General features: G+C 39.0%; 1 protein-coding gene across 1 annotated transcript in view; it reads left to right on the top strand.

The window, feature by feature from the left end:
• Positions 1-10,574: 10,574 nt before the first annotated feature.
• RNF2 (ring finger protein 2) overlaps positions 10,575-10,814 on the top strand; it is a 35,604-nt gene continuing 35,364 nt past the window's right edge. Inside the window, exon 1 of the mRNA XM_069459452.1 lies at positions 10,575-10,627. The gene's annotated coding sequence lies outside the window, so the exon portion shown is untranslated. The remainder of the gene's footprint in view (positions 10,628-10,814) is intronic.

The following is a 10,814-nucleotide window of genomic DNA, read 5'->3' as shown; positions in this document are numbered from 1 at the left end:
TGGGATGGCCTCCACCATTAAAATACATCTGGTGTAAGTTCCTGCCATATGTGATAAATCAATGCATAGCAGATAATAAATCTGGAAGGCTATATTCTTACAGGCTTTGGCTTCTAGTCTCTTAGCCTCTGCAAGTTTGATGATTTTTTATCTTAGCTTATCTATGTTATAGTCATAAGAGGAGGCCCCAAACATAGAATGTACTTTAGAATTAAGAGCTTATCTCCAAAGGCATTCAGCAGGCAACTTGAAAGGACCAATCTCTGTTACTGTGTCTTTATGAGCTTTGGAAAATCGACCCCACTACTTCATGGAGCTGAGCTTCTTGTGCTGTGGTCCTTTTTACCCAATTATGCTTAGTAATTAAGGATTATTACTGAAGTATAATGGACATATTCACTATTTGGCTTATTCAGAAACTTATTCTTTTATTTTATTCCAAATATTTAAAAACTTAAGCACTATTTGATTAAAGCAGGGCTACCGATTATAAGAAGGCAATTTAGAATAGTGGTTAAGGGTATGGATTTTCTCATCCTGTTATTTAGAGGTAACTTAGTACTGAAGTGCTTTAAACTTCTATTTTCTAATCCATAAAATGGCAATAATGATAGTAACTTTCTCACAGGGTTGTTGTGAAGATTAAATGAGATAATACTTATACAATACTTGACACAGTACCTGACACAGAGTTTATGAGATAATAGGCTATTAGCACAGTTGGGAATTTACCTACCACTCTTCTAATTTCCAGGATTAAAACTAATATTGCCATGACTGGAGCCCTATGAGAGATACTATTCTATAGTGTGTAATTAATAACAGGGCTCAAGAGAGAGTTATTCCTATTGCTGTTACTCTTATTGGCTGCATGCACATTTGGTATGTGTCTGTCTCCCCCACTAAATGCTGGGTTCTTTGAAGATGAGGTCTACATTTTACATTTTTTTGAATTAGTGAGGCTGGTTATTTGTAGACTCCATAAGGGAATAATGTAGAAATGAAACATGCATGCAAATACACTCAAAACATCAATTTTACACTTGAGTTATTCTGTGGTTTTAAGTAATTGTAAAGAAAAATTTCTTTTAACTCACCTGGGGCTAGTAAAGCAACATAGATATTATAGCTACACATAAAAGGACAGTTAACAATCATATATTACTCTTTGTTTATATTTCGAAGAAGGTCATATCATATTTGAGATACCTATTAGACATCTAAACATAGAGGTGAATGGGGAGTTGGCGTAAGTTTGGAGAAATTTGGAAGTTGTCAACATATGGGTGGTACTTAAGACCATGTAACCGAATAGGATCACCCAGGAAGAGGGTATAAATTAAGATGGAAAAAAGGTCCTAAGACAAAATCCTGGGACATTCCAGAACTTTAGGGTTTGAGGTGATGATGAGAAGCCACAAAGGAGCCTGAGATGGAGTGGGCCAGGGGCTCAGAGAAATTAGGAGAACCATGACAAATTATCCTATGTTCAGCTGTCATTGTCCCTGGCTCTTCTCAACTCATTCTTTGATTCCTCATATCTATCTTGGTTTTGGTTTTTGGTTTTTTTTCCCCCCAATTTTGGTGAATTGTTGGATCCACATCTCCAGTTTTTTTAACTGGCCCTCTGCTTTTCATGACCTTTACTCAATAATTCTGGGTTTTGCATGTGTCTTCAAATTTGTCCCACTTGTAACTTGAAGACCTAGAGTCTGGGTCAGGGATATCCTTTTGCCAGCCTCAGCTCATATCAGCCACATTGTATCTCCCACTTTTTGTGCCTTCTCCCCACTGGAGGAGAAGGAAGGGTAGCTGCTCTTGATAGTCTTGGCTTCAGACCCCCTGATTCAGTTTTCAGGTGAGTCCCTTTTTCCTGCATTTCTTTCTTGCCTGTGTATTGTATTCTTGCTCCAGCTCTGGGCATTTGGCCAATTTGGACAAATATCCTGTCCTTTTCAGCCAGTTCCTGGGTCCCTTTATCTCTGCACAACCCTACCCCTACTCTACCCCAACTGCAGTGGCTAGTGCTCTTGCTGTGACCCCTCAAGCCATTTGTGCCAGATTTGGAGGAACGTCCTGTCTTCTGAAACCAGCCTAATATTAAATACATTGTTCAAGCTTTTTACCAGATGGTGATCTCAAAGTGTCTGGAAAATAAAAATTCCCTGGAATAGAGGTATGTAAGATGGGAAATTCAAATATTAAATTCTCAACCTACAATTGTAGTTGCTTCCAGCAATCATGTGCTAAATCAGTAGGAATTTCTTGAGGGAGTGCTAAGGAGACTAATTAGCAAACAACACCTGATATTTTCCCTAGAGACTGTGGGATATAAATTAGTAGGAGGAGAGTAGAGTGATAATTATATAAGTCCTAGAACTGTTTTGAAATGTCTGCTATTTGAGGGATCTATAATCATCGGTTGGTCCCCATTTAGCCTAAATTCTTACTAAATAGGGCTAGGAATGTTTAGGGGAATGGAGATTAAGGTCTAATAATAAATCATTTGAATGCCTGATTTTCAAGGCCACTACCCAACTAGAAACAAAGAATTTTGGAGTTCTAGTTTTTCTATTTGTTTTGGCTAATGATGCCTGATCTAGAACAGCTATTTTCTTTACCACAGTCCTTTATTTAATAATATGGTAGGTATATGCTAAAATTTTCATTTTATCAGATGAGTTTTCTTTTTATATGTAATTGTATCTTTACTGATTTTATGATTGAAACACAATGTTTTATTTCAGTGTGAAGCATTCAAACAGTATAGAAATTAAGAAATACTATAGAAAGTGAAAGTGTTCAGAAGTCCTCCTTTCCTCAAATATAATTTCTTTTAATAGTTTGGTGTATATTCTTTTGGATTTTTATTTGTATTATAAAAATGGAGTCATGTTGCTGGATAACTTGATTTTTTACTTATTAATATATCTTTGATATCTTTCTATATCAGTACTTGTAGCTCTATCTCATTCTTTTTGACAGCTACATGATGTAGTACTGTATGGATATACCAAAATTTATTTAGCCAGAAAGAGTGGTCTATTTTCAGTTTTTTACAAACACAGCAACACAAAGATTAATACCTATGTACATATTTCTTTGCACACTTGTGTGAGTACCTCTATAGGAGAGATTCCTAGAATTGGACAATTCTTAGGCCAGAAGATATACATGTTTAAAATTTTAAGAGATAACTGCCAAATTGCCCTCTTAAAAGGTTGTATCATTTTTTTGTGCACATCAATAATGTATGCAATATTGGTGTTCATAAACATTGATTAATGATGAGTATTATCATTGCTTTAACATGAGAAGTAGAAAATTCTATCTATTCAAATCTGCATTTTCTAAATGTTACTGTACTGTTTAATTTGATATTATTTGTTAAATATATAAAGCAAATGTATTTAGTACATGCTTTTTACAAATTGTAGTTATTATCACTACTTAGAAGCATACCAGAGTATCTTAGGAACAAGGTAGATATCTACATATATTTAATACATGTACATGGCATTGTGTCAAATGCTAGGGCCCTAAAGATGAGTTAAGACTGGTGTTGAAAGATGAATAATAGCATGGTGTCCTCATGCTACTTTCACTCTGGTGGTAGGGTAGGGATGTACTTGCATACTACTAATTGAAGCAAGTAAACAGGGGAGAAAGACAGATGCTAAATGTGGTCTGAGAATAAAACTACTCAAATTTCAAGTTCCAACTGGAATATTAAGATTAATGTAGAGTATTTTAAACTTTTACTCATGATAGTGTGTTTTGACAGGACTCCTTAAAATCAACATCCAAATACAGTTCTACTTGCTGATAGTTCACCAAGAATAAGCTTTCCTGATGGTCATTATTTTCCTTAGATAACTGCAACATTATCACCCAACGTCATGTAAGTTCTCCTGCCCCAAGATAATTCCCATGGTATTCAATGCCAAAGATAGAAATCTCATTTCTTGTTAGTTCTTTTTCACTTCAGGGCTCTCCATTTTCTGCATTTGTTGATATAAAAGGCTTTTTCTTTCTTTTTTTAAATTTTTTTCAGTACATTACATGGGTACAAATGTTTAGGTCATGTATATTGCCTTTGTCCCACCCGAGTCAGAGCTTCAAGCATGTCCATCCCACAGATGGTGCACATCACACCCATTAGGTGTGTATATACCCATCCCCTCCTCCCCCCTCTCATCTGCCTGACACCCGATGAATGTTACTACCATATGTGCACTTAAGTGTTGATCAGTTAATATCAATTTGATGGTGAGTACATGTGGTGCTTGTTTTTCCATTCTTATGGTCCTTCACTTAGTAGAATGGGCTTCAGCTTTACGCAGGATAATATAAGAGGTGCTAGATCACCATTGTTTTCTGTGACTGAGTAGAACTCCGTGGTATACATATACCACATTTTATTAATCCACTCATGTATTGATGGGCACTTGGGTTGTTTCCACATCTTTGCAATTGTGACTTGTGCTGCTATAAACATTCTAGTGCAGATGTCTTTTTTATAGAATGTCTTTTTTTCCCTTAGGGTAGATGCCCAGCAATGGGATTGCTGGATCAAATGTATCCAGCTCTACTTGTAGCTCTTTGAGGTATCTCCATATTCCTTTCCACAGAGGTTGTACTAGTTTGCAGTCCCACCAGCAGCGTATGAGTGTTCCTATCTCTCCGCATCCACATAAAAGGCTTTTTCTGTACCATGAATGGCATGGTGCTTGTCGGTTATGTTTGTGACACTACCTTATAATGCAGTTTATATTTACTATATGTCAAGTTCCAAGCTAAAGGCTGGTCTGAGGATATGGCCAGACCTAATTAGGGGCCAAGTGAGAGAATGAATAGGTTGGCAACTAGCTAAAAACTGGATCATGTGGAAGAAGAGACAGGTGCATTGAGAACAGGCCCACACTAATCTTTCAAATTTTAGGAAAGGATCAACTAGGGCAGCTAATATGATGAAGTCCAAGAGTGAAGACTGGTAACCAAGGAGGTGTATGTGCCAAGAAGTCATAGAATTGGAAATCCACTAACTATGAACTTAAACACTTATAGGACAAAGACTAATTATAATTAGATCAGAGGAGGAGTGAGTGTCGGAAAGGTTCACAGGAAGGTGAGTTAGGCCACCTACTGATCCCTAACAGGAAGGGTCACTGGCAGCTACCTTTATCCCATCTATTCCTGTGTGGCAGTCTTCATAATGCATAGGAAACCACAGTCAATTCTGATCTTATAAGCATGACCTATGAAATGTGCTTGTTTTAAAAAAAAAATAATAAAACAAAAATTTCCTACAGAAAGACTAGAAAGTCTTAGAAAGTATCTCTTCTAGGATGTAACACATAAACCCTTAGTATTTTAGGTTGACCAGAATGTTTGTTCAGATTTATTCTAAATTATAACCTACTTTAGTATGTTATTCAATGTACATTTAAATGATTTGTTTTCGTGGAGTATACAATGCTAACGTCTCAGCAGATGGATACTGCAGAGGTTTCTAAATCTTAATACAGTTTAAAATAAAATAAAATTTTCTTATATGGGTAGAATTTGGCAGTTCTTTTAAATTCTTTACTGAAAAACATGTGAACTGTATTAGATAAGAGATATCTTCACCCTCCATTCTCTCGCCCCACAAACAATCATTCTAGCATCGTGCTTCTCTTAATCGGGAATAACTAAAATGTACATAAAGGCAGTTTGAGCAAACTATAGCTTGATTTAAACAGTTTGCACACTTCATCTGTACTTTCCTACTGGGATCTTCTAGCTTTCCTTTCCAGAGGAATTTCCTCTTTAGTTCTGAGTTTTGACCTGAATTATCTCTTCTTTATTGGTCTCTAAGATGATTCTTGACATTCCTAGATCAACACCAAGGCACAAATCCCACCTCTTGCAGTAAACATTTTGAAAGAAAAAATAAAAACCTGTGAAGGTTTGTTTGACTGGAATAAACTTTCTTCATGTTAGAAAACTAAAATCCGGTAATTATTAAATCATGCTTTATTTTATATTTGAAGACGGATAGCACAATAATATCTCCCACGTATATACTCCATTATGAACTATAAAGAAACAATAATTTGTGTTGCATCAGAATGAAAATTTTAATTCATTCTTTTGGCCTTTCAAACACATGCTAGTTCATTATTTTAATAAAATTCACTAACAGATGTTAGGCAGAATGTGGCCACATCTGGGACATATAAAATACCATTCCAAGTCTCCATGGGAGGGAAATAGCAATATTGTTTAGTTCTCCCTAAAAGTTTTTCTAACTAGACCATCTCATTTAACCTGTTTAACGCCTTTAAGTTGAACAGTTAGCAAATAAGAGTAGCACCAATTATTTTGGTTGTCTTGGGAATATAAAAAGGCACTAAAATACCAAGGGAAGTATCACGAACAGAAATGCACTATGCTGAAATACAAATAAAACTTCACTAAAGCTTGTGGCTACAGCTATATTTTTTCAGCTGAAAAGGTCATAAATCTTGAGCTGCCAGCTTCCTGAAGCCACCTTGAATTATAGGTCTCTTTAGGCCTTTCTACAATGTCCCTACTTAACTTGGCTCTTTTAAAGAAAGCACAACCCATCTAAAAGATGGCAAATAAAGATATTGGTAGAGGATATATTTTGACAATAGTATATACAGATAGTAGATAAAGCCCAAGCTCTTCCAGTCTTCTAGCCTACCTTTTACTTTTAATTTTGTTTTGTTCTCTTAAAGTATGTTTTCTGATAAGACAAAAACAAAACCTGCCAGTTTCCTGTTAATGGATCAGGGTCACAGACTATTGTATTTAGCGTCATCTGTGGCTTCTTGAAGATAGACTACACTGAGGGTTGGAATAAATAATAATGTTGAGAGGAAGCTCTGGAAATGATTGCCTCACGTACCGCTTCCTCACTGGAGAGGAGAAAGATGCATTTGTGCCTGTGGCACAGAGCAGTAAGGCAGATGTGGCATAATGAAAATATCCCGCACTGGAATCAAATGACCAGGGTTTGAGCCTCTGCTCTGCAACTTACTAACTCAATATGTGGGAGAGTTATTGAACCACAGAAGTCGTAATTCTTTCCACTATAAAATACGAATAAGGCTTGGGAAAACTGTCTGAAGTTTCAGTGAAATAACGGATCTAAAAGTGCTCTATAAACTGTGATACATATATAGCTTAGTATTAACAGGCTCTTGATGGCCTGTTCATTTCAGATGAACAGATGACAATTAGATACTTGGAGCATGGCTGAACAGAAATCCATGCAATGGATAAAGAATAGGCAGATGTGAATTTCCATTTAAGACACACTGCCTAAATAGAGAAAGCCTCTGGAGGGACTAAATGCAATCTTGATAGAAATTTCTGCTAAGTTATAAAAGTGAGGCAAATAGTATATGTGCTATTCTATTTCATATACACAGTGGGATCAAATAATCCCTGTCTTTCATTCTCTTAACATGTATGTACTGAGTGTCTACTAAGAGCCAAGCTAGTTTCTAGGTATATGCTGGCGAATGAGATTTCTGCTCTCAAGGAACTTACAGTCGTATTAGTATTTTTATTCTAAGCGCTGAAAAAGCGATTGGCACACACTAGATACTCAGTAAAAGCTGGTTGAACTGAACTACTCTAATTTTGTAGCATGACCATAGCAGAATGCCAGGAGAGAGGTGATTTTTTTGTGACCACTTAGAGATCTCTACCCAATTCACCATGTGATTAACCTGGTACTACTTCTGAGCCTTGAGAGAAAAGAATCTTTTTAACTAGAGTTCGTCTAGTCATCCATTTATAATATGATACTTCTATTATGTAGTGTTAATTTAATGTTCTACTTAAAATAAAAACACTACTAGTTAGTATAACATGCAGGCAGAGTGTTACTAGAAAATGTTTTTCAGGGTGATATCCTTTATGTCAGTTCAAAACATTAGCAAAAATAATATAGTCTGGATATGGAAAATCACTACTGATACATCGACTGTGGAGTTTATATTGATTTAACATATAACTAAAGCAAAAGGGAAGAAAATGGAAAGTCCACCCTATTTATATGACAGCCAAATCTTAACAGGTACAGAGAGTTTATTTTTGAAAGTATAACTTTCTTGAAGTCACTCAAGGGAACCAGTGTTACGGAATAAAACTTCTTGGAGTTTTTTCATAGCATCTAAGAACCAACTGGTGGCATTGGAGTGGTTGACATTAGTATTGTTCACCAACTTCCCCACTCCTCCTGAACTCAGTGTAAGGACTCAGTCCCCTTGTATATATGTGTGGGGCTATGCAACTAGTTCTAAGCAATGAAATGTGATCAGTGATCTATTTCCCTTCCAAGCTAAGGCTATGAAAAATTCATGGGAATTCTACATCACTTTCTTCCTCTGCCACAGAGAATGGGTTGCTGTGTTCCAGGTGATACAGCTACAGGATGGTGGAGTCTGTTAATCTGGTTCCTGGAATGACTGGAACAGAGTGAATCTGGCTGGTCCACATGAAGCATGATCAAGCAATAAACTTTTATCATGTTACGGCACACAGATTTTGGAGATGTTTGTTACTACACCATAACATAATCTTTCCTGATTAACATAGTCGGGGAAGATTCATAGTACTCTCAATGCCAAATTTTTGAATAAGAGATAAAATAGATAAAATGAGTTCCATTAATTTGTCAGTAGTGTTTTTCATATTAAGGATGTTAGCCTGAGGTCTAGCTTTTTAATCACATTTAATCCAGATATCCCATAAGTTTTCCATTTTTCCACTAATTCTCCTGAGTCTTTTTTAAGCACTATATTTAACTTTCATCCATAAAGTTCCTGTGCTTTTTACAAATGATCGCTTTTCTTCAACATCAATTGAATTGTTTAATCTAACCACACATCATGATTTTCAAAAGCATTTTAATTAGAGAAAAAGTTTCTAAATTATGAACATCCTGTCTTCCTTTAATTGAAATACATATGTAGTCATCATGAATAAAGAAGGGAGATGTTTCTGCAACTGCACTGTCTCTAGAAAGTGGACTCTCACAAGACGGGAGAAGCAGAGCATTCCTGATTAATTTGATTTATTTTTTTCTACATTGGAGGAAGAGCTTAACCTTGAAGAACTTGGAGAGTCAGAGAACTGTCATTTCTTATTTAAAGCTATGGATAGTAGGCGAAAGTTTTCAAGCCATTGAAAAAAGAATAATGCTTTGCTCTTGTTTACTTCGAAGGATTGTTAGGTAGCATACATAATACGCTGTCTTTAATATTTTAATACCTGTCCTCTTCCACCCATCCAAGCCTATCTGTCAAAGACCAACTCAATCCTAGCTCCTTAGGAAACCGTCCCTGAACACACCAGCTGGAATTGCTAGTTTTCTTTTCCAAAAGCCTACGTAAATTCTTATTATTTATTTGGAATCGATTATAGAGGCTGTTAGAGAGTTCAAGAACTAGAAAGACCTAAGAATCAACACAATCTTCTCATTTTACACATGAGGAAAATAAAGTCCAGAGGAGTTATGTAATCTATTTAGTGACATCGTTGGACTCACATTGGCGGCTATAAACTAGTTTGCCCAATTCCCACTGCAGTTCATTCCTTTATGCTACAAGTGCCTTCAGATTTACCATCTGGTATTGTTGGTTACCTTTTCAAGAGAACACGACATCTCACCGATAGTACATCTTGAGGTCAGCGAACTCTTTTACTTCTTCAGCTCATAATTTATATGCATTAAGCGTCGAATAATTTCTTGCTAACTGGTTGTGTTTTAGTAACGATTACATCTATTTAATCTATTACTTCTTAGATCCTCAGGTGCAGAAGGTAATACTGGAAGGGGCCAAAGAAGTAGGAATAAAGCATCAGCAAGGTAAACAATCAGAGCCGATGAGTACAATCAGAATGCTAATATAAGCCTAGAGTTGAAGGTCATTTTCCCCGGAAAAATTAGACCTTGCAGGTTTATCCTGCAAGGATGAAAAGTGTGTGTGTGTTGGACGGGGGTGGAAGGGTGCCGAAGTTCAGGTGAAGTTCTGGAGTTGAAAGCCTAATTAGGATTTTTACCGGGTGGGATGGGTGTAAGAGGACGAAGTCGAGAGAGAGAAGTCTGAGCCCAAAGCCCGGGAGCCGGCCAGGAGGCGTCATCGGTGGGCCGAGGCAGGGGCAGAGGAGCCCGAGGAGCTAGACGTTGAGAACGAGGTGGCGGCGTCGTCGTCGGGCGTTGCCCGGGGGCTGCGTCGGCCGCGGTGGGCGCCGGGGGGCGGGGCCGGCCGGCCGGGGCGGGGCGGCGGCTCGGGCGCTCCAGGCCAGCACGCGGCGGCGCCCCCTCCCCTCGCGCCGCGGGCCTCCCCGCGCCGAGCACGTCTCCGTCCCGCGCCTCCGCCCCTCGCTCGCTCGCTCGCTCCTTCCCGCCCTCCCCGCAGCGCCGGCCGAGCCGGCTTCCCCTCAGTCTCTCATGAATATTGAGCGGCCCCTGTTGTATTTCCCGAGCTCCATTGCGGAAGCCGAGGCTCGCCATATTGTGCGGCGGCGCAGGCGGCCGCGGCAGCTGATACCCGAGTCTCGCTCCGGCCGCGGCCAGCGGAGCCCGGGGCTGGGGCAGGAGCCGGTGAGTGGGGCGGGCGAAGGGCGCGGGAGCGGCGGGCCGGGACGCGCGTCCGCCCGGCCGGGCTGTGGACGGCTGACGCCGGCCGGGCAGCCGTGGGGGTGGGTGTGTGTGTCCGCGGGGGTGTGAGGGGAGATGGCGCCGCCGCCCCCGGGCGCTCTCATGGCGGGGCAGGCGGCTTCTCATTGTT

The sequence above is a fragment of the Eulemur rufifrons genome, chromosome 27, assembly GCF_041146395.1.
Source record: "Eulemur rufifrons isolate Redbay chromosome 27, OSU_ERuf_1, whole genome shotgun sequence".
Lineage (NCBI taxonomy): Eukaryota > Metazoa > Chordata > Mammalia > Primates > Lemuridae > Eulemur > Eulemur rufifrons.
The sequence above is the reverse complement of the archived record's forward strand: the minus strand, read 5'-3'. Positions and strand labels throughout refer to the sequence as shown.